This window comes from Puma concolor, chromosome F2, assembly GCF_028749965.1.
Source record: "Puma concolor isolate L17-30 chromosome F2, mPumCon1.1.hap2, whole genome shotgun sequence".
In the NCBI taxonomy this organism is placed as follows: domain Eukaryota; kingdom Metazoa; phylum Chordata; class Mammalia; order Carnivora; family Felidae; genus Puma; species Puma concolor.
In genome coordinates this window covers 67,189,817-67,210,817 of record NC_141684.1, presented here as the reverse complement: position 1 = coordinate 67,210,817, position 21,001 = coordinate 67,189,817, and the positions used below count along the sequence as shown (strand labels likewise).

The 21,001-nt window shown below is 40.1% G+C and overlaps 1 long non-coding RNA gene across 2 annotated transcripts in view; it reads right to left on the bottom strand.

The window, feature by feature from the left end:
* Positions 1 to 21,001, bottom strand: part of LOC147572072 (uncharacterized) — a 121,920-nt gene that overhangs the window by 37,233 nt on the left and 63,686 nt on the right. The window lies entirely within an intron of this gene.

The window sequence follows — 21,001 nt, the reverse complement described above, 5'->3', positions numbered from 1 at the left end:
GAACCTGGCTTCAGAATCCATATTTTAACTATTAGGCTCTGCTGTCTCTACATTGATTTTGTGAGCCAAGGTGGGAGGTTTCCAAAGTTAGATGACAGAATTTGTTCAAACATGAATACTGAGACAGCCCCTGAGTATTATTTCACTCTAAGCTCTAAATATATGGACATTGCTCAGAGCAACCTTGTAAAACAGGTACTATTTCTATTCCCATTTTACAGTCTGATAAGCTGAAAGACAAAAAAAGGTTTAAAAATTTGCCTAAAATTGGGGCGCCTGGGTGGCGCAGTCGGTTAAGCGTCCGACTTCAGCCAGGTCACAATCTCGTGGTCCGTGAGTTCGAGCCCCGCGTCAGGCTCTGGGCTGATGGCTCGGAGCCTGGAGCCTGTTTCCGATGCTGTATCTCCCTCTCTCTCTGCCCCTCCCCCGTTCATGCTCTGTCTCTCTCTGTCCCAAAAATAAATAAACGTTGAAAAAAAAAAAATTTTTTTTTAAAAAAAATTTGCCTAAAATCACTTATAATGTATCTCAAAAATAATGCCAAATGCTGGAGATATAACCTTGAATGACGTAACCATGGTTCCTGCCTTAACTGAACTTATACCACAGATAGGGACACAAACAAGGAAATAGGCAATTGCAACACACTGTGATAAGAGCCAAGGTAAAGTTGTGTGTGCTATGCAAGCACATAGAGGGAGTAATTAGCTTTCCCTTGGGATGCTGAAAAGATTTCCTGAGGACTGATATTTTGGCTTAACCTGAAGATCAAGTTAGACACGCACAGAGGTAGAAAAAAGGGGAAACTGTTCCAAGAGAGAGTAAACCGCACTTGTAAAATCAGGAAGCAAGACAAAGGGCACAGTTCATTCTAGGAGTTAAAAGAAATTTAGTATGGTTTGGTGTGGAGAATGCAAGGAAATAGAGTGGCAAGAAAAGAAGTGGGAAAATAACATTATGTCCTCATTCTTATGCCCTAAGAAAGAGAACCCACTGAGTTTTAGAAGGTAAAGTAGCATGATCAGGTCTACATTCAGAACACAAGGCCATAGAGCACGGATTGGTGGGAAGAAGACCAGAGTCTCAGAGTTCTCTCTCTCCACTCTAGGAATCACTGCAATAATCCCAGCTTAATATTATGTCAGAATTAAGCTTAGTGATTGTGTATATAGGGTGTGTGGTATAATAAAAAATATATTTAGTCTTTGTGTCCAGTTTCTGGCATAGAACCCTTGGAACCTCCTTAGTGACAGGAGTGTCTTTTTGTTATTCACACCAGATTTATGCTTATGAGTGATTTAGGCTAGGACCTATTTAGATAGTCTGAGGATGGGACTGGTCACCAGAAAGACCAAGTGATAAGAGGTTTGAAACTTTCAGCTCCACCCACCAATGCTGGGAAGGAGGAGCTGTAGATTATTCTTGAACAAGATTTGGTAAGCTTCTGGGTTAGTGAACATATGGAGGTGCTGGGGGGTGGCGCCCATAGGAACCCTGATTTGTTTATTATTTATGAGAGAGAGAGCACACACATGCAAGAGAGACAAACAGAGAAGGTGGGCGGAGGGGAGGACAGAGAGAATCCCAAGCAGGCTCTGTGCTGTAAGCTCTGCATTGGGCTCCATGCTTCAGGGCACAGCCTGCTTGGGATTCTGTCTCTGCCCCTCATCCTTTTAAAATAAAGTAAAATAAAATAAAAATAAAAATAAAATAAAAATAAAATAAAATAAAATAAAATAAAATAAAATAAATGTCAGATGCTTAACCAACTGAGCCACCCAGGCTCCACTAGGAACCCTAATTTATAGCCAATCAGCCAGAGGTACAGGTAGCAACCTAGACTTGAGGTTGGCATGTATGGAAAGTATGGAAAAATACTTTCCATGGCAAGTGTGGAAAATCTTGTGAAACAGAGTCCAAAATCTACTTCAGATAATAGTGTCAGAATTAAATTTGTAGGACACCCTGTCAGTATCATTGAGAATTAGAGAACTGCATGGTGTGAAACTCTCACACATCTAGTATCAGAAGTATTGAGAACAGAGGAGAAAAATAGTTTACCCTTACAGGGTGAAAGAGAGAGAAGTGTCCAACGTAACTCTAAGCCACTGATTTACACGATTAGATAAATGGTAGTGCCATTTGCTGGGTAGAGAACACCAGAGTAGAAACAAGTTGAGGGACAGCAGTAATAAGTTCCATTTTGGACATGTTTGGTTTTAAGAGAATGTAGGTCTTCCTAAACGCAAATGAATAAATAGATCTGAAGCTAGAAAGAAATCTGGACATGACATAGAGTATTCTATTCTATTCTATTCTAATTCTATTCTATTCTATTCTATTCTATTCTATTCTATTCTATTCTATTCTATTCTATTCTATTCTATTCTATTTTGAAAGAGACAGCAAGAGTACAAGCAGAGGAGGGACAGACAGAGAGAGAGGGAGAGAGAGAGAATCCCAGGCAGGCTCCATTCTGTCAGCACAGAGCCCGATGCAGAGCTCAAACTCACAAACTGTGACATCATGACCCATACTGAAACCAAAAATCAGATGCTTAACCAACTGAGCCAACGAGGCACCCCAAGATAGAGCTTTGTAAATTACCAGTAAATAGAATGGATACAGAAGCCAAAAGACTAAATGCATTGACTAGGAACAGTGAATCAAAGAAAACAGCAGAGGGTCTCATGTGACATCATCATTTAAGTGCTAGCCTAGAAGAGAAGCCTGCAGAAAAAGCTGAAATGATTCATTAAAGAGGTAAGAAGGAGCTAAGGCACATAGGCATCAGAGAACTCAAAGGAAACTAAAGACAGTCTTTTCACATGATTTTCTGCTGTAGATAAGTCAGTTAAGACAATGACTAGGAAGTATCCATCTGATTATGCCATACTGGAAAAGTAAAATACTTGTTTCTAAGGGTTGTTGAGGAAGACAAAAGAGAGCCATCTGAAGACAAATAAAAAACTCAACAAACAATCATTTCTTGTCCTTCACTATTGTAGGCCTGGCTGGTAGCTGGATGGATAAACCACTCAAGATCTTTGGGGGCCACTTGCAGCAAAAGAACAGCATCTTCAACTCTATTTGGGGGCATTCAGATAATAATACCTAATGCTGAGCTAATTTTCTATCTTCAGGTTCTTTTTTTGTCAGAGATTGCTGAAGAAACCACATTACAACCAGAGACAGAGTTTGATATAATTGTCAAGGAGAAAATCTGACTCAGGTATCCTTATCCTACCCGCTGCCAATGATCTAGTGTTCTACAATTTCCCATTCCATCTCCCAAGACACTATTATCCCTGAAAGCAATAGTTCCCATAGCTGTGTGTGCGGCAGCCATGGTTAAAAATGTTCCCTATGTTCTTCCCTCCAAATTAGACATGTCTTTCCTACTTTTTTCTTCTTTAGGGCCCCATAAGCATGAGATAAACTACCCAGAGGCATTGTAATGCAATGGAATAAAGTTACTGATTTTGGAATCAGAAAACCTAGACTGGATTCCCAGTTTTACCGTTTATCAGAACTGTGTGACATTTTGGTAAGTCATTTTGCCATTAATCTCTCTGGCCTCAGAATGCCTACTTCTCAAAGGTATACATATTTGGGAGGGAAAAAGAAAGTATGTAAAAACTCTTTTTTAAATGTAGTATAGAGTCATGTCAATTTTCCCAACTGTATCTCTTGAAGTTCTTGGAACTACAGTTTGTCTGGTATGGAGTCAGATTTACTTTAGTATCTGGTAAACTGATGGACTTTTTCCATGTAAGTTTCTGTGAGAATGTTATTTTTGAAACTCTGTAAAAAGAAACACCTCATCTCTGGGTGGGCTGAGTTCTCCTGTGTTTAATCAAAGAGGTGTGATGAGCCTCAGAGAAGGAATTTCCTGTTACTCCCTCTTTTAGCAGCCCTGTATAGAAACAGCAAACACCTAGCATTTTTTATGGTGCTTTACCATCTCCAAAGCGTTTTTGCACATAGGATTTGAAATTACCCCAGGATAGCTGGTCCAAACTGTGATATCAGAACAGACTGAAGGCAGAAGCAGATATAAAAAACTCAACTGTTTTCTATTAAGTCAAACATAAGGAATTGGCAAAAAAAAGTAAAACAAGGCGATTCTTCTCTCAAATTTTTTTTTTGTCTTGGGGCACCTGGGTGGCTCAGTTGGTTGAGCGTCCAACTTCAGCTCAGGTCATGATCTCACAGTCCATGGGTTCAAGCCCCACATTGGGCGCCGTGCTGACAGCTCAGAGCCTGGAGCCTGCTTCGGATTCTATGTGTCCCTCTCCCTCTACCCCTCCCCACTCATGCTCTCTGTCTCTAAAAATGAATAAACCTTAAAAAAAAATTTTTTTAATAAAAAAAATGTTTTTGTCTTGGACAACATAGCTAGTTTTCATAAAAATGTGTTAATTATATTAACCTAATGGTTTTTTTTTAATGAATTGATATATAATTGTTTTAATTTCTACTGTGGAAACTATCAATAGATCCAACACACATCAACCAAAACTGGGAGACTCAATCATTTTTAAGAGTGTAATGGGGTCCTGAAACAAAAATATTTGAAGACTGATAACCCTGGCATTATGCCCAGCGAAATGGAATTTTAAATATTTTTTTATTAAAAAAATTGCCATTTGGAAATTGCTAGTTGTTCTTTGGTTTCTGATGGTAGCCACAAGGAGTTGCCTTGAAGCCTTCACATTCCTTGGCCAAGTCACCAAAATGCCCTTGAATTACTAATAGACATTGTGCTGGCAACATGGTCCAAGCCCTCACCCTCACCGTCACCCCATTGAGAGACTAAGCTTAAACACTGCCCAAGATGAGGGGTAGTGAATTTGTGTAAGAAGCCTGAAGGCTTCAGGTGGGAGTCATTAGGAAGGAAATGAGAACCTTACCTCCTTCGCTTCCTGCTTCAAAGTTACCATAATTGTCACCTGTGTTGGGAGGCAGGTAAGCTCAACAATACTCCTCAAGATCGCCCTGAGGTCAGGGCTCAGGTAAAGGGATCTCACCAGGTATTGAAGGCAGCTAACCCCAACTAATCCTATTGATACAAGTACAGATGGAAAAGACCATTTCATTAAAGGAAATTATTGAGAACCTGGGCTGCCTGGGCATGGGGCACCCATGGGTGAGGGAAGAATTCCTTCCCCATCCTGTGCTAGTCAGTTCTGGCCAGTGCAGCAATGGCCATGGCAGCAAGCTCTGTATTTGGCAACTTCAATACTGCCACGCATTCTGTGGCAGAGCCCCTGAATAAGCAGAATGGATGCCCAGGACAGGGCAGTGACACCACCAGTGGGTAGGAGTAGCAGCAGGCTAGAACAGTACTCTTATAGTACTGACCACCCTCCTCCCTGCAAGGCAATACTAACTAAGACTGGGGTGCTTGGGTTGCTCAGTCAGTTAAACATCAGACTCTTGATTTCCTCTCAGGTCATGATCTCAGGGTCTTGAGATAGAGCCCCACTGCAGGCTCCGCACTGAGCATGGAGCCTGCTTAAGATTCTCTCTCTCTCTCTCTCTGCCCCTTCCCTGCTTGCACGCATATGCACACTCTCTCTGAATAAAATACATGTATATTAACTGAGGCTGACCCCCTGGATTAAATTCCTGGTGTTCATGGACTGATCACAGGAGGGCCCACTCCCAGCCTCACCTCACCCAGGATCTCTGGCTAAAAAGGCTGGTGGGGGTTCAAGGGTAGCAGTTGGGGAACCAGTACAGGGTGACATTTTTCGTATTCTAAACTGATGGCATTATACACCCCAGTTTCAATTTCATTCCTGTGGTAGGCATAATAATGACCTCCCAAAGATGTCCTAGTCCCTAGCACCTGTGAATGTGGTACCTTGCATAGCAAAGGTCACTTGCAGATGTGATTAAAGTTAAGGACCTTAAACTCAGGAAATTGTCCTGAGGCCCAGGCAGGCCCAATCTAATTGCACAAATCCTCAAAGCAGAGCATCATTCCTGCTATGGTCAGAGACGGATGGTACAACAGTTGCAGGGAGAGGCTATATGAGGAAGGCTCCACAGGCCATTGCTGGCTTTGAAGACAGAGGAAGGAGGCTACGTGCCAAGGACACTGAAAAAGGTATGGAAACAGATTTTGCCCCTAGGGCCTTCAGAACTGAATGTAGTTCTACCACCACCCTGATTTTAGCCTAGGGCAGGCCCATGTTGGAAATTGTAACCTCCAGAACTATAGATAATCAATTTATGTTGTTTAAGCTATCGAGTTTGTGAAAATTTATCACAGCAGCACTAGAAACAATTACTAATAAGTGCCTTGCTCAAAGAGAATTCCTAAACTCTCATAAGACACTAGCTTCAGAATTGTATGGCAAGAGCTGGAAGGGAACAGCTGAGCACAGAGTGAATGAACACTGCTAGAGAAGCTCACAAGGGAATCCCAAGCAGCAGGAGACCTGGACAGTCCTGTGGTAGGTCACTCCCAGGCCCAGCAGCAAGTGACCTTGATGACTACTTGAAAGACTGGGATTACTGAACTCTGTTGCATACCATCTCAGGATTTAATTTTTTTTTTTTAATTTTTTTTTTTTAACGTTTATTTATTTTTTTGGGACAGAGACAGAGCATGAACGGGGGAGGGGCAGAGAGAGAGGGAGACACAGAATCGGAAACAGGCTCCAGGCTCTGAGCCATCAGCCCAGAGCCCGACGCGGGGCTCGAACTCACGGACCGCGAGATCGTGACCTGGCTGAAGTCGGACGCTTAACCGACTGCGCCACCCAGGCGCCCCAGGATTTAATTTTTTTAATGTTTATTTATTTTTGAGAGAGACAGCAAAGGAGGGGCAGAGAGAGAGGGAGACAAAGGATCTGAAGCAAGTTCTGCGCTGACAGCAGACAGCCTAATGTGGGTGGGGCTCGAACTCACAAACCATGAGATCATGACCTGAGCTGAAGTCGGCTACACTGGATGCTTAGCCAACGAAGCCACCCAGGTGCCCCAAGGACTTAATTTTTATTTATTTATTTTTTTTTTTTTCAACGTTTATTTATTTTTGGGACGAGAGAGACAGAGCATGAACGGGGGAGGGGCAGAGAGAGAGGGAGACACAGAATCGGAAACAGGCTCCAGGCTCTGAGCCATCAGCCCAGGGCCTAACGTGGGGCTCGAACTCACGGACCGTGAGATCGTGACCTGACTGAAGTCGGACGCTTAACCGACTGCGCCACCCAGGCGCCCCCCAAGGACTTAATTTTTAAAGTTACCTGAGGAACTATCTCTAGTCCTTGCATGTCCTCAACTTATGATTCTCCTCCATTAAATGGCACAAGTTCTTTTTGTGACATTATGTGCATTTTATTTGCAAGTGGAGGCCTTGCTGTTGGCTTCCAAGAGTCCCAGAGAAGGTGTTCTCTCTTATTTCTGGGGTAGGGCTTGCTCAGAAGAGGTCAAGGCAGCACGGCATCACTGTTAAGAGCAATCTTTGGAATCAGATGGCTTTGGCGTGAAAATTCATTTACCACTTACCAGCTGTTTGACCTTGTGCACTTTCTTCATTAACCTCTCTATGTCTCAGTTCCCTTAACTGTAAACTGGGGAATAATTATAGTACTTCCTCTTGGAGCCCTCTGTAAAGATTTAATAAAATGATGCAAATAAAGTGCCTGACACGTAAGTGTTTTTATTATGATGTAGCCTGGGTGGGTCCTTCAAGAGACCCAAAGGATACATTTACTCTATTACAAACCAAACAAATGGTCCTTAAGGAAAGATTCATCCACACGACCACACCTCTCCCATCAGTGCAACTGACAGAAGTCACAACTACCAGCCAAATTAAAGTTGGACTATGTCTGTTCCAAAGAGCAGAAAAGTTACTCTAAACAATTCAAATGATAATATTTAATTAACCCTTTTGGGGACTGGCCACGCGCCAAGTGCTGTTCTAAGCGCAGGCATGCGCGTGCACACACACGCACACACACGCACATGCAGTCTTCAAAATAACCCTATACCATAGTACTATAGCTAATCCCATCTTACAATTTTCCCAAAGTTACACAGCTGAGAAATAGTGAGCCCAATCAGTCTGCTCTGAGGACCATGCCTTTAACCACTACATCATAACATAATGTCTTTGAATCAAGCCATAATATGAAATATAAACTGACAAATCCCATGTCAAAAGTACTGATCCTCCTCACAAAGAAATAAGCAAGTATTGATTGGTCACTAATGATCTAAAGGAGCCAATGTTACCAAAGAGTTAAAGGTTTCTTGGTAACTTTTTCAATACCAGGGTTTGGGACAGGCTTAACTGATCTTAACACTTCTGGTTAAACGTTGTGCAATGGTTAAGATTTGAGCAAAATTACTATTATTTTAGGAGAAACAAGAGAAGTACTTTTTGGCTGAGTTATTCTGTTTGGCTCTTGTTAAAGAACAAAAATTCAACTGAGTAAATTTGAAGATCTAATTGGCTCTATTCAATGATTCATGAATCCAACAGCATACTATCTAGAAAATGGAGAGATACACCAAGGAGTTGTATAAAATGGAAGATTTTTATGGGAAGGAGGATGGTATAAGGAAGTTATTAGTAAAAGAAAATAAAGGATTGTTCCAGGCAAGGTCACTTTCCCTTAGGGGGAAAAACAGGGGTCTTATTAGGTAGACGACCTCATCTTCCTTTGAAGGATGGAAAGGTTCATGCAACAGATTACTCATTGCTGCTGACCAGATCTATTTCTGCAGACTGAAACTGCAATTAGGTTAGGTATTAAGCCCTGGTTTGGTGACTTTGCCTAGCATAAGTGACTCCATTTTGAGCCTGTGGTTTTCTTTTTGCACACTGTGCAAAGGAGGTGGTTTGGGGCACCATGGAAAGGAAGTATTAATCCAGATGTAGCCTAGGACTTAACAATGTCCATTCAACCCTTTGTCTTTTGAGCTTCTCTCTAGGCATTCTGCTAACACTTTTTCCTTATTGGGTAAGTTGCTTTTCAAAGGTTGCCCCAGCTAAATTGTTGGCTGATCTCAACCTTAAACTATTATATTTTACCTTGTACATTCCCTAGGTAGATCTCAAGGGGCTACTGAAACACTTAATTACTTCTCATAGTCCCCTGTGAAGTCCCCTCTGAGACCAGAGAAGAGTCATTTAGGGTATAAATTAAAGAAAAAGCCCTAGTAATGGGGAAATTTGAGCCTCCTCCTGCCTAGGGCTGTAATTGCTGCTCCAGTGAACACTTGTTTGACTCTGCCTGGGATTTCCCTTCTCATGTTTCCTCAAGTCCATCTGCTTTTAGGGTATTTGGGTTGAGGCTATAAAATTAAAGTTCTTCATACTTAGTTTTCTTCCTTCTTCCCCGCTCCCCATTCCACCATCTCAACAGAAACAATTCCCAAAAATACTCTTTAAAAAACCTTAACCAGTGTTCTCACATGGCAAAACATATATTGCCAAGGCTTTCACCCCAGCTGAGGCAAGCATATCAGAGCCACTGATATAATTGAGAAGTGACTGGTCTTTTGCATATAAGCCAACCACCTATTTGTTGCCTGTATCACAGATAATATAATTAGAAGCCCAGGTAAGAAAATGTGAGATTATTTTTTAGATGTACATACTCACAGTTTTAAAGATAAAATAATGTGATAGCTATAATTTATGTTTAAATAAGTCTAATCATTTAGTATTTGTCTTCCCTGCTGGATTATAAACTTTACTAGGAAGGAGAATATGTCTACTTTATTCTCTACCGTATCCCTGGCCCATAATAGATGCTCAATAAACATTTCTTGACTGATTAAATGAGAAAATTAATATGAAAGAACCACACAAAGTGCAGCACAAAGAACAGTCTGATCACCCAGAGGCAGTCATCAGCGGACCCCTCTGTGAGTGTTGTTTTTGGGTGAAGGGTTGTCACCAAGAAAAACACTGCCTCCTTCAAAAATGTTGAATAGTATTAATCCTATAAAATCAACAACATTTCAATAGATATTTTAAATGCATTTACAAAACAAATTCCATAAAATGTTTTTCTCATTTTCCACGGATTTTTAGTGAAGAAGAAATTCTAGTACACGTTACAATAAAAGGCAGAGACCCTTTCTCTTCTGTAAAAGCACAGATACATTTTCCAATTCACTTTGCTGCAACCTCCCAAAGGAGACTCAAAGCTTGCCAAACTCAAATATTGTTAGAACTCAAACAATTCCAAAACTCAAAGGAAGGCAAGTTTTTAATCACCTCTGGGATGTTCACTTTCAATAAGATTTTTTAGGGCCAAGAAAGAACAAGCCCAAATATAGCTCTAAAATGTTGAGCTATCTACTTTTATAACTCCGCTGCTGATAGAATTGTTGCTTTGTCAAATCCTGCTGCAGTTTGACCCCTTTCACTGAGAACTTGGTGATTAATAATGCCCTTAATTGCTCTTGCTCCTGCCCTCACAGCTGGTAGGAGAAGTGATGTATATATCACAAAGAAACACTGAACCAAGTTTTAAGGACAGAAAGGAAGTGGGTGTGTAGAGCTGCTGGGCTCTGCCTCCTTCCTGCACTGTGGGAGGCCGGGGAACCTCACCCTCATTAAGGAGAAAGCCTCAGCCCAGGCACACTGAGCAGTCCCACTCCCCATCACAATTGCTGCTCCAGCTCATGACTGACAGGAAAGCCTTCCTAAATCCCCAGGCTTTAATTGGAGCTTTCCCCATCTGCCCCACAGATCTACAGGGTGCGAGTTAATGAACCAATGAACTGTGTTTCCTTCCTCAGGTCCTTTGCTGATAATTAGTTGATGAAAGAGCTCAGGGACTCAAAGTGTCAAAGAGAACCATGGCTTTTCCCCCTTGCAGTGAATCAAGTGCAAGTATTCAACAGGAATTAAGATTACAGGGACAGTGTCCTGACTCAGTGCCTATGATACAATCTAATCAGAAGAGGAAGCATTGGAGAGGGGAGAGAGTGATGACAATGGGCAGTGAATGTGACTTTGATTTAGAAACTTATTTTTATGTCATTTAAGATAACTCAGTAACTCTCCAAAAAGACAGACTGACTCTATATAATTAGGTTCCCCAGACTACTAAAATCCTTTTCTGATAACTTAATTCTTTTGCTTTTAATAAGGACTCTTTAGGAGAACTGGTATGGGTGGGGAGGGCAGAGAGGGACTAGCTAGCCTCAAACAACAGATTGCCTTGAATTTAAAAAGGTTCAGGATCTCAAATCTGAAAGAGTTCTTACCAAGAAAACACCTTAAGATGCACAGGGACTTACTGATTATAAAATGTACTGAAGGGGATCAGAATATGCCACCTCAAAATATGCCACTTTGGCGTAAGGATTATTTTGAGCTGAAGGTAACTGAGAAGCAGTAGACACAGGAGGAGTTCTCTGCACTCCTATTTGACTAAAAGCAGGGCATAAATTTCCCTTTCATAAAAGAAATTCATTTGTAAAGGTATCCCCCTACATATGCCAAGAAGAGAAAAACTTAAGATATAATTAATATGTGGCCATCCTTTTCTTATCTATCCATGTATTTAATAGACTGTTACTCCCCTGCTTAAAATACTCCAGTGGCTTCTCTTTCCACTTAGGATAAATCCAGACTCTTTACTTTAGCTGATAAAGCTCTGAACAATCCAGCTGCTACCAAAATCTCCAAACTTACCACCCACTTACTCTTTTTCAACAAAACTGGACTTCTTTCTGTTGCTTAAATACCTCAGGCTACAGTTGTCAAATTTAGCAAATAAAAATACAGGATGCCTAGTTAAATTTGAATTTCAGGTAAAAATGAATTATTTTTTGTATAAGTGTGACCCATACAATATTTGGGACATACTTATACTAAGATAGTATATACTCATTATTTATCTGAAATTCAAATTTAACTAGGCATCCTGTATTTTATCTGGCAAGGCTCATCCTTGTCCTAATGCCTTTGTACTCGCTGTTGTTCCCTTTCCTGGACTCCCTTACTACCAGATCATTGTCATATGACTGACCTTTCTTTGTCTTTCAAATAACAGAGTAAATACCACCTCCTCAGGAATCATTCTCTGGTCTCCTAATCTGCATGGCTCCCAACACACACATCTTTCCCTAACCCAGTCACTCTATCTCATTGACATTTTTTCCTTCTTGACACATAAACTTTAATAAAGTAGGCACCTTGTCCATCTTGTTCACTCTTACATGCCATTAGCTACAGTGTCTGGCATATAGTAGATGTTCAATAAAACACTTGCTGAATGAATGTCCTCTCAATACACTAGCCTAGATAACACCTGTACATTTGAAAAGACTGCAGGTAGTAAGGAGTGAAAGTCCTTCTACTTCAGAAAATGGGGGGGGGGGGGGGGGGGGGCATTAAAAGTAGCCATATAAACTGAACATATGCTACTTAAACTACAGTCCTAACCAAATTATTTTAAGTTATCAACTTTACCATCAGAAATTAAGAAAAAAAGGAAACAGTAATTCTAGTTTTTAGAAATGACCTAGGAACGCCTGGAGGGCTCAGTCAGCTTGTGATATCTCTCTCTCAAAAATAAATAAACATTAGGGGCGCCTGGGTGGCGCAGTCGGTTGAGCGTCCGACTTCAGCCAGGTCACCATCTCGCGGTCCGTGAGTTCGAGCCCTGCGTCAGGCTCTGGGCTGATGGCTCAGAGCCTGGAGCCTGTTTCCGATTCTGTGTCTCCCTCTCTCTCTCTGCCCCTCCCCCGTTCATGCTCTGTCTCTCTCTGTCCCAAAAATAAATAAAAAACGTTGAAAAAAAAATTTTTTTAATAAATAAATAAACATTAAAATAAAAACAATTACTTAAAAAATGAAATAAATCATTCAAATTATCCCCCCTTAAAAAAATTTTTTTAATGTTTATTATTTTTGAGAGAGAGTGCACAAGTGGGGAAGAGCAGGGACAGAGGGAGATACAGAATCTGAGCAGACTCCAGGCTCTGAGCTGTCAGCACAAGGCCCAGTGCGGGGTTCCAACCCACAAACTAAGAGATCATGACCTCAGCCAAAGTCAGACACTTAACCAACTGAGCCACCCAGGTGCCCCAAATTATCCCCTTTTTCAAAGAAAAGAAAATATAACAAAGCAAGCTTAGAATTTCAAGAAAAATGATCACTAATTAGACATTTAATATTGTTTATTCTAAGTAGCATATTAACTATAATTCAAATTTTTAACATAACAAACTTCTATTTTTGTATAGGCTTTATAGAACACTCAAATTAATATACCCTTATTTCCATGTTTAATAATAGAATTTATGTAATATTTTAAGTCTTACAAAGTATCTCACAACACATTTATGGATTCCTTAAAAGCATGGCTACCATGTTCTCATACTTCAAGCCCACATTACTTGGTCCCATGCTTTAAAGTTAAGTAGTAGTCTTTCATTCTTCTTCAAAACTGTTATAGCAGAGGCTAAAGTTGAGTTGCTCCCCTGGGCATCTCCCCTTGACAGCTGAGAGAGTAATACCTTTTTGGCACAAGGATGATTTCATCCAGGGATGTGGCAATAGTTCCATTTGTTTCCTCATCCTTAATCTTCAGTTCTCTCTCACTGATAATGCTAAACTTCTCCACTACAGTCTGTTAGAAGTGAGCCATGGAGCCGCTGAATTAATTGACTTTGCTCCAAGCATACCGGGCAGTCTAGCAGCGGACAGAAACATGTGACTCCAAAATGGATAATTCAGACCTCAGTCCAAAGTGAAAATGACTGGAAAAGACTACAATCCTGATTTATTCTCAGTCTTTTTTCATCTCCCTATAACACACTTAATACATTTTTATTCTCTTTGTGCCAAGTAGCACATCTACACAGCCGAGAGTACCAATTATTCCAATTTACATGAACTAAAGGACTGGAAGTTTCTTCCTAAAACCTTCAGACAATCATACAGATTACATCTCAGTTCTCAACTTATCCATTCACTACTTTTACATCTTCCTATTTTCACCTGCATAAAGCAAATCAAACTTTACCTTCTTTTTTTCATCTGGCTATCCCCCTCCATAACATGCAGGAGACATCAGTCCTGCCTCCAGTTGGAGAGGCAAAGAGACTCCTGGCAGTTATCCAGCTGAATCACACTTGCTTCAGGAGACCTGAAGACTCTTTCGCTCACTCATCCACTCATTCAATGTATATTTACTAAATGCCTGTGAGGCATTGTGCTAAGTACTGTTAGAAAATAAAGATGATTCAGATCCAGGGCTTATCCTGAAGGCGTTTAGGGTCTACAAGCAGAGATAAAACATGCATATAAATAAACATTATAATGCCAAGAAAGAATGTGAGGCAATCCATAGAGAAAGAAAGACTCCATAGGAGAGGTAAAGACAAAGAGCTGTTGGAAGGCTGACAGAATCTGACAAAGCTTCACAGAGAAGGTGACGTGTGCTGACATGTGCGGATAAGTAGGGTTTAGACCTCAGAGAAGGAGTGAAGGACATTTAAGATCAACCACGAGCCTGAGCAAATACAGCAGTGGGACAGAACACCAGAGCATACAGCATCTCCCAACAGTTCAGTACAGTGCAAAGAATCGTAGATTTGGACTCAAAACCATTGGGTCAAGCCCCAGCTTTGCTGGCTTTTAGTCCTGTCCTTTTAACCCTTCTATAAAGTGGAAAAGATAATTCTTTTTCAAACTTGCATGCCGTTGTGGAAATAAAATAGGATAATAAAGCAGTTAAAGTGCATGATTGTAAATAACTTGTATCCCCTTTTCTTAAGACTTTTCTCCCTGTTTGCTCTGCATTTCTCCCTACAGTTTTCCTCACCTTGCTTTCAATACCCCATCGGCACCCAATAGAAAAATAGTAACAAGAACCTCATTAAATAGTCCCTGCTTCATCCAAGGTTGAATGTAGGTACTACTGTTTCCCCTTTGAAGATGGCTTCAGACTGACACTCCTCCTAAAACTATCCACAGAATTTACCCCTTTGAGACACAGAATTCTTCCAAATTCCAGCATATTGGAGTTGGTATTTTTAGCTCTTCTCCCAGTGCCAGTTTACTGTGTTAGATATGCAGATGAAATGACCTAATCATTGGTCAAAATCAAAGACACCTATACATCCTTAAACTGTTTCCTCTAATCATCATGTCAGCATTTCCTTGAACCCTAGGTTATAAATTATAAGCAATTGTGTTTGCATGATGAAACCCCTTCTAATACAAGCTTATAATCATAAAAGAGGTTAAACATATAAACAATCATGCATATTACAATGTTATATTGTCGATCTTGATAATTTATAATTATCAATAGAGGAGTGTCTTCTCTTGGTCTTGGGTTAAAAAGCTGGGTATGGGAAAAAGGAAATCGCAGAGTAGCGGTTTATGCTTTTCATCTTTGTATTCTCAATGTCTGAAACAGTGTCTGGCATATGCTAGGTACTCAATAAATATTTACTGGACAAATGAATAAGTGAAAACTACATCTCTAATCCTGTCTTTAGTCCCAAATTCCATCACAAACTGCATGTTCCTGTTCCATTAGTACCTTAAATTCAACAGGTTACAAACCAAACTCATTATCTATCCCCTCAAAAAATATCTTCTTTTTATGATTTTCTATTTCTATTATTGGTCCCCCTATTCTTTGAATCACTCAAGTTCAAATCTGCATTGATTTCCTCATCTCATATTCAGTTATCAGTTATCAATTTGTATCAACAGTTTATTTAGGGTATTCCTCACATCAGTTCCCTCTTTTTTTCATTCATCTCCACTGTTGACCACCTAAGACCATGGACCAATTTACCTTCCGAAGACTCTGATTATTTTGTTCCCTGGAATGTAGGGGTAGGTCTCCTGTCAGATAAACTATCTAAACACTTTAACCTGGCATTCTAGATCCCCCATGATCAGATCCAGAATTACTTTTGCATCCCTAACTTGTGTAGGTCTATTACATATACCTTATGTCCCAATTCAACAGAATTACTACTCATCATTCTCTTCAGACCCTACTCCTTTTCTTAAACCTAGAAAATCTTTACGTCTAAGCTTGATGTCCATCTTGAACATTTCCTCATCTATATGACCTCCGTGACCTCCTTGACTACAGTAAGTATCCCCTCCATGAACTCCAGGCACCTAGTTCAAGCCTCTCTTACCACAGTTGGCTTTCATTTAAAGCGTATTTGTCTTCATCATCCTCATTAGCTCATAAATTCACCTACTTGCTCAATATAAGTATGCAATACCTACTACTATGTTCAAGGAACCAAGACAGACTGAAAAGTCAGCAATAAACAAGATAGTCATAGTCTCTGCCTTCATGAAGCTTCCTCTGCAGCAAGAGATACAAGAGTGTTCAAGAAACAGGAAAAAGCCAGAGTGGCTAAAGGGGGAAAGTAGATGAGGCAGACAGGGCCAGGGGCCTTGTAGGCCATCATAAGAAAGGGGATATTCTTTTAAATGTGAAGAAGCCATCAATGGGCTTTATGCAGAGGAAAGGGATAGTTGGATTTGGATTTGTCTCCAAAGGTTTTCACTGGCTACTGTGTAGAGAATGTATTACAGGAAGACCAGATAAGGAGGCTGTTCCCATATCTAGTCAAACAATGAGAGTGAAGATAGAGAAAAGTAGATGAATCTGGGGTACATTCTGGAGATAAAGTCCATAGGACCTGTCAAGGGATTACATGTAAGGAGAAAGAAAAAGAGGCATTAAGGATGACTCCTAGCTTTCTGACCTGAGCACCTGGGCATATTGCATTGACTGATATGGAAAATGTTTGAGGCAGAGCAGGTTTAGGAGGATGACTGGTAGATGAGAGAAGTTTGAACATATTTGAATATTGATGGAAATGATCCAGTGGAGAGGAAGTGATAGAAGATACAAGGCAAAAAAAGAATCAGTCTTCAGGGGCCCAAGGGTCACAAACTCTGGTGTTGGAGGGCTCAGTTTTATTAAGTAAATGAGAACTGAGACCATGGACGCTGGCTAATCAAGATGGAGGAAGACTAGGTTATACATGTGTGAATGAATGAATGAATCTGTTCAATGACTAAAATTCTCTATCCAAATATTTATATCTTTCAGAAGCAACATTAAAAGAAGAAATCCTAGAATACTTTTTGTCATTGTTCTCTATCCAGCCCCTCAAAAAAGAAATCTTCACTGGAAAAAGGAAGGTTACAAAGCAGTATTCATTGTGTAACCTCCTATATGCACATGTGTGTATACACACATATTTTATACATACTGATAATCAAGGGCTGTCATTAAAACATAATAGTATCTTTATAACTGGATTACAAGTATTTTTTCATTGTCTTTACTTTATAAAACTTCTACAATGAACATGTACTATTTTTGTATTAAGAAAAAAACTAATAAATTTATTAGATACATATCTTGGGCTCTCAGACATACCCAAAGTTCTGGATGATTCTTCAAAGGGAAGAAGAGACTAGCAGAGTCAGCAGCATAGTTTTATTCAAGACATTTGGTTTGCCTGTTTGCCTTGTCTCTCCTGCCACAAGGAGCATATACGTCTTTCCCAAGCCAGTCTCTATGGTCCCAACCACCATTCCCACCTGTGGGAGCTGCCACTTGCCTAAGAGAGTTCCTTTACCCATACAGAAAGTCCAGCCAAGGGACCCACCACAATTTCTCAGGCCACTATTTATAATCTTTTTTATTTTGTTCTTTTTTTCAATAAGTACTGAATTCATGTATTTTCAAATTCCAAAGTACAGACAGTATATAATGAAAACTCCTCAAACCCCTGTCCCCACACCCAGCCCCCTCCCCTGGGGGAAACAAATGTTAACAATTTCTTATGTAACCACCTAGAGATCAATTATGGATGGAGCAATAATTTTTAAAACTTAATACATAATGAAGAAAAATTTAGTTTAGAAAATACAAATAACCAAGAGCAACAAATAAGAAGACAATAGAATCATCCCTCTGACACTACTGACTTTTGGATGTATGTCATACCACATTTCCTTATTTTTTTTAATATAATTTATTGTCAAATTGGTTTCCATACAACACCCAGTGCTCATCCCAACAGGTGCCCTCCTCAATGCCCATCGCCCACTTTCCCCTCTCCTCCACCCCCTCATCAACCCTCAGTTTGTTCTCAGTATCCAAGAGTCTTTTATGGTTTGCCTCCCTCCCTCTCTGTAACTATTTTTTCCCCTTCCCCTCCCCCATGGTCTTCTGTTAAGTTTCTCAAGATCCACACATGAGTGAAAACATACGGTATCTGTCTTTCTCTGCCTGACTTATTTCACTTAGCATAATACCCTCCAGTTTCATCCATGTTGCTGCAAATGGCCAGATTTCATTCTTTCTCATTGCCAAGTAGTATTCCATTGTATATATAAACCACATCTTCTTTATCCATTCTTCAGTTGATGGACATTTAGGCTCTTTCCATAATTTGGTGATCATTGAAAGTCCTGCTATAAACATTGGGGTGCAAGTGCCCCTATGCATCAGCACTCCTGTATCCCTTGGGTAAATTCCTAGTAGTGCTATTGCTGGGTCATAGGGTAGTTCTATTTTTAATTTTTTGAGGAACTTCTACACTGTTTTCCAGAGTGGCTGCATCAGTTTGCCTTCCCACCAACAGTGCAAGAGGGTTCCCGTTTCTCCACATCCTCGCCAGCATCTATAGTCTCCTGTTCATTTTAGCCACTCTGACTGTCGTGAGGTGTGTCATACCAGATTTCTATGTGCTTACATTAATACTTATGTATACCTTAAATATTAGAATAAGATAAATAAAATGATAAAAATTTTAGTATCTATAAAAATCAATTATTTCTGCAAATACTCTTTCAAAATTTAGATCATACTATAAACTTTTTAAATAAATATATTGTGAACATATTTCCATAGTAATAGATACTTCCACATATTATCCCCCTTTTTCAGAGAGAGCACACAAACAAGGGAGAGAAGCAGGGGGCGGGGGGAGAGAGAGAGAGACAGAGAGAGAGAGAGAGAGACAGAGAGAGAGAGAGAGAGAGAGAGAGAGAATCTTAAGCAGGCTCTGCACTCAGTGCAGAGCCCAACATAGGGCTTGATCCCACATCCCTAGAATCACACCTAAGCTGAAATCAAAAGTTAGACACTCAACCGGACTGAGCCATCCAGGTGCCCCCCACATATTATCTTAATGGCCAAATAATATCCCATCATTTGAACACATTATTTATACAACCCCCTCTTGCAGGATATTTAGATTGGTTTAATTTTTTTTAATCTTGTGATGAATATTCATGAGTAGGTAGGTGAGTATGTACCTTTGTATGTATCACTGATGATATCTAGAGTGTAAATTCCTATGTAAGAACTGCTAGGTTACTTTAAGCCTTCCAGAAACAATACCTCCAACAGCTGCCCTTGAGAACCGGCACTGCAGCTCTGAAAAGCTGCTGATTCCTGATTAGCTGTGAAAGAAAGCCATTGTCATCTTTCTTTGTCACAATCTCCATACCCAGTACAGTGTTAAGAATATAATTAAAAACTCACTAAATATTTTTTGGATGAATGAATTCACTTTAAAATAGCCTAACATAGGGGCGCCTGGGTGGCGCAGTCGGTTAAGCGTCCGACTTCAGCCAGGTCACGATCTCGCGGTCCGTGAGTTCGAGCCCCGCGTCAGGCTCTGGGCTGATGGCTCAGAGCCTGGAGCCTGTTTCCGATTCTGTGTCTCCCTCTCTCTCTGCCCCTCCCCCATTCATGCTCTGTCTCTCTCTGTCCCAAAAATAAATAAAAAACATTGAAAAAAAAAATAAAATAAAATAGCCTAACATAAAGATGTGGAGAAAGGGGAACCCTCTTACAGTGTTGGTGGGAATGCAAACTGGTGCAGCCACTCAGTATGGAGGTTCCTCAAAAAGTTAAAAATAGAACTACCTGATGATCCAGCATTTGCACTACTAGGTATTTACCCAAATAATACAAAATACTGATTTGAAGGATTACACGCACCCCAATGTTCATGCAGCATTATCAACAATAGCCAAATTATGGAAAGAGCCCAAATGTCCATTGACTGGGGAATGGATAAAGAAGATGTGGTGTACATATATATATATATAATGGAATATTACTCAGCCATCAAAAAGAATGAAATCTTGCCATTTGCAATGACATAGATAGAGCCAGAGAGTATTATGCCAAGCAAAATAAGTTGATCAGAGAAAGACAGATACCATTTGATTTCACTCATATGTGGAATTCAAGAAACAAAACAAATGAACATGGGGGGAAATAAGAGAGGCAAACCAAGAAACAGACTCTTATCTATAGAGAACAAACTGATGGTTACTGGAGGGGAGGTAGGTGGGGGTCATGGGTTAAATAGGTGGTGGGGATTAAAGATTGTTGTGATGAGCACCAGGTGTTGTATGTAAGTGAAGAATCACTAAATTCTACACCTGAAACTAATACTACACTGTATGTTAACTAACTGGAATTTCGATAAAAACTTAAAAAAATAAAATAAAATTGCCTAACACCCACTGCCTGTACAAGCCTCTTCCTGAACCCTTCTTCATCCCTCACACAAGGATGAAGTCAAGCTTTTAAAAAGCTGTAAGCTGAAACACAGAGTAGTAGGAGTGCTTTCTTCACAAAATATTTTAGCTGAAAATGACTAAAACTTATTCATACATAATCCAGTTGCCACTAATTGAAGGCTTACTGTGTGCTCTGCTCTTCTATTCTATTTTATTCTATGAGATAGGTATTTTATTACCCTCAATTTATAGATAGTAGCTACTGATTTTTTTTAAAGTTCACATTAATGGAGTGCCTACTATGTTTCAGGCACTATTCCATGCATTACATACTCATTCATTCAACAAAATATTTTAGTATCTGTTATGTGCCAGGCACTTTGTAAGGCAAAATGAGGAGAAAAGAAGTACAGACAAAATCTCTGGCTTTATGGAACTTACACTGGAAAGGGGAGACAGTCGTGAAGA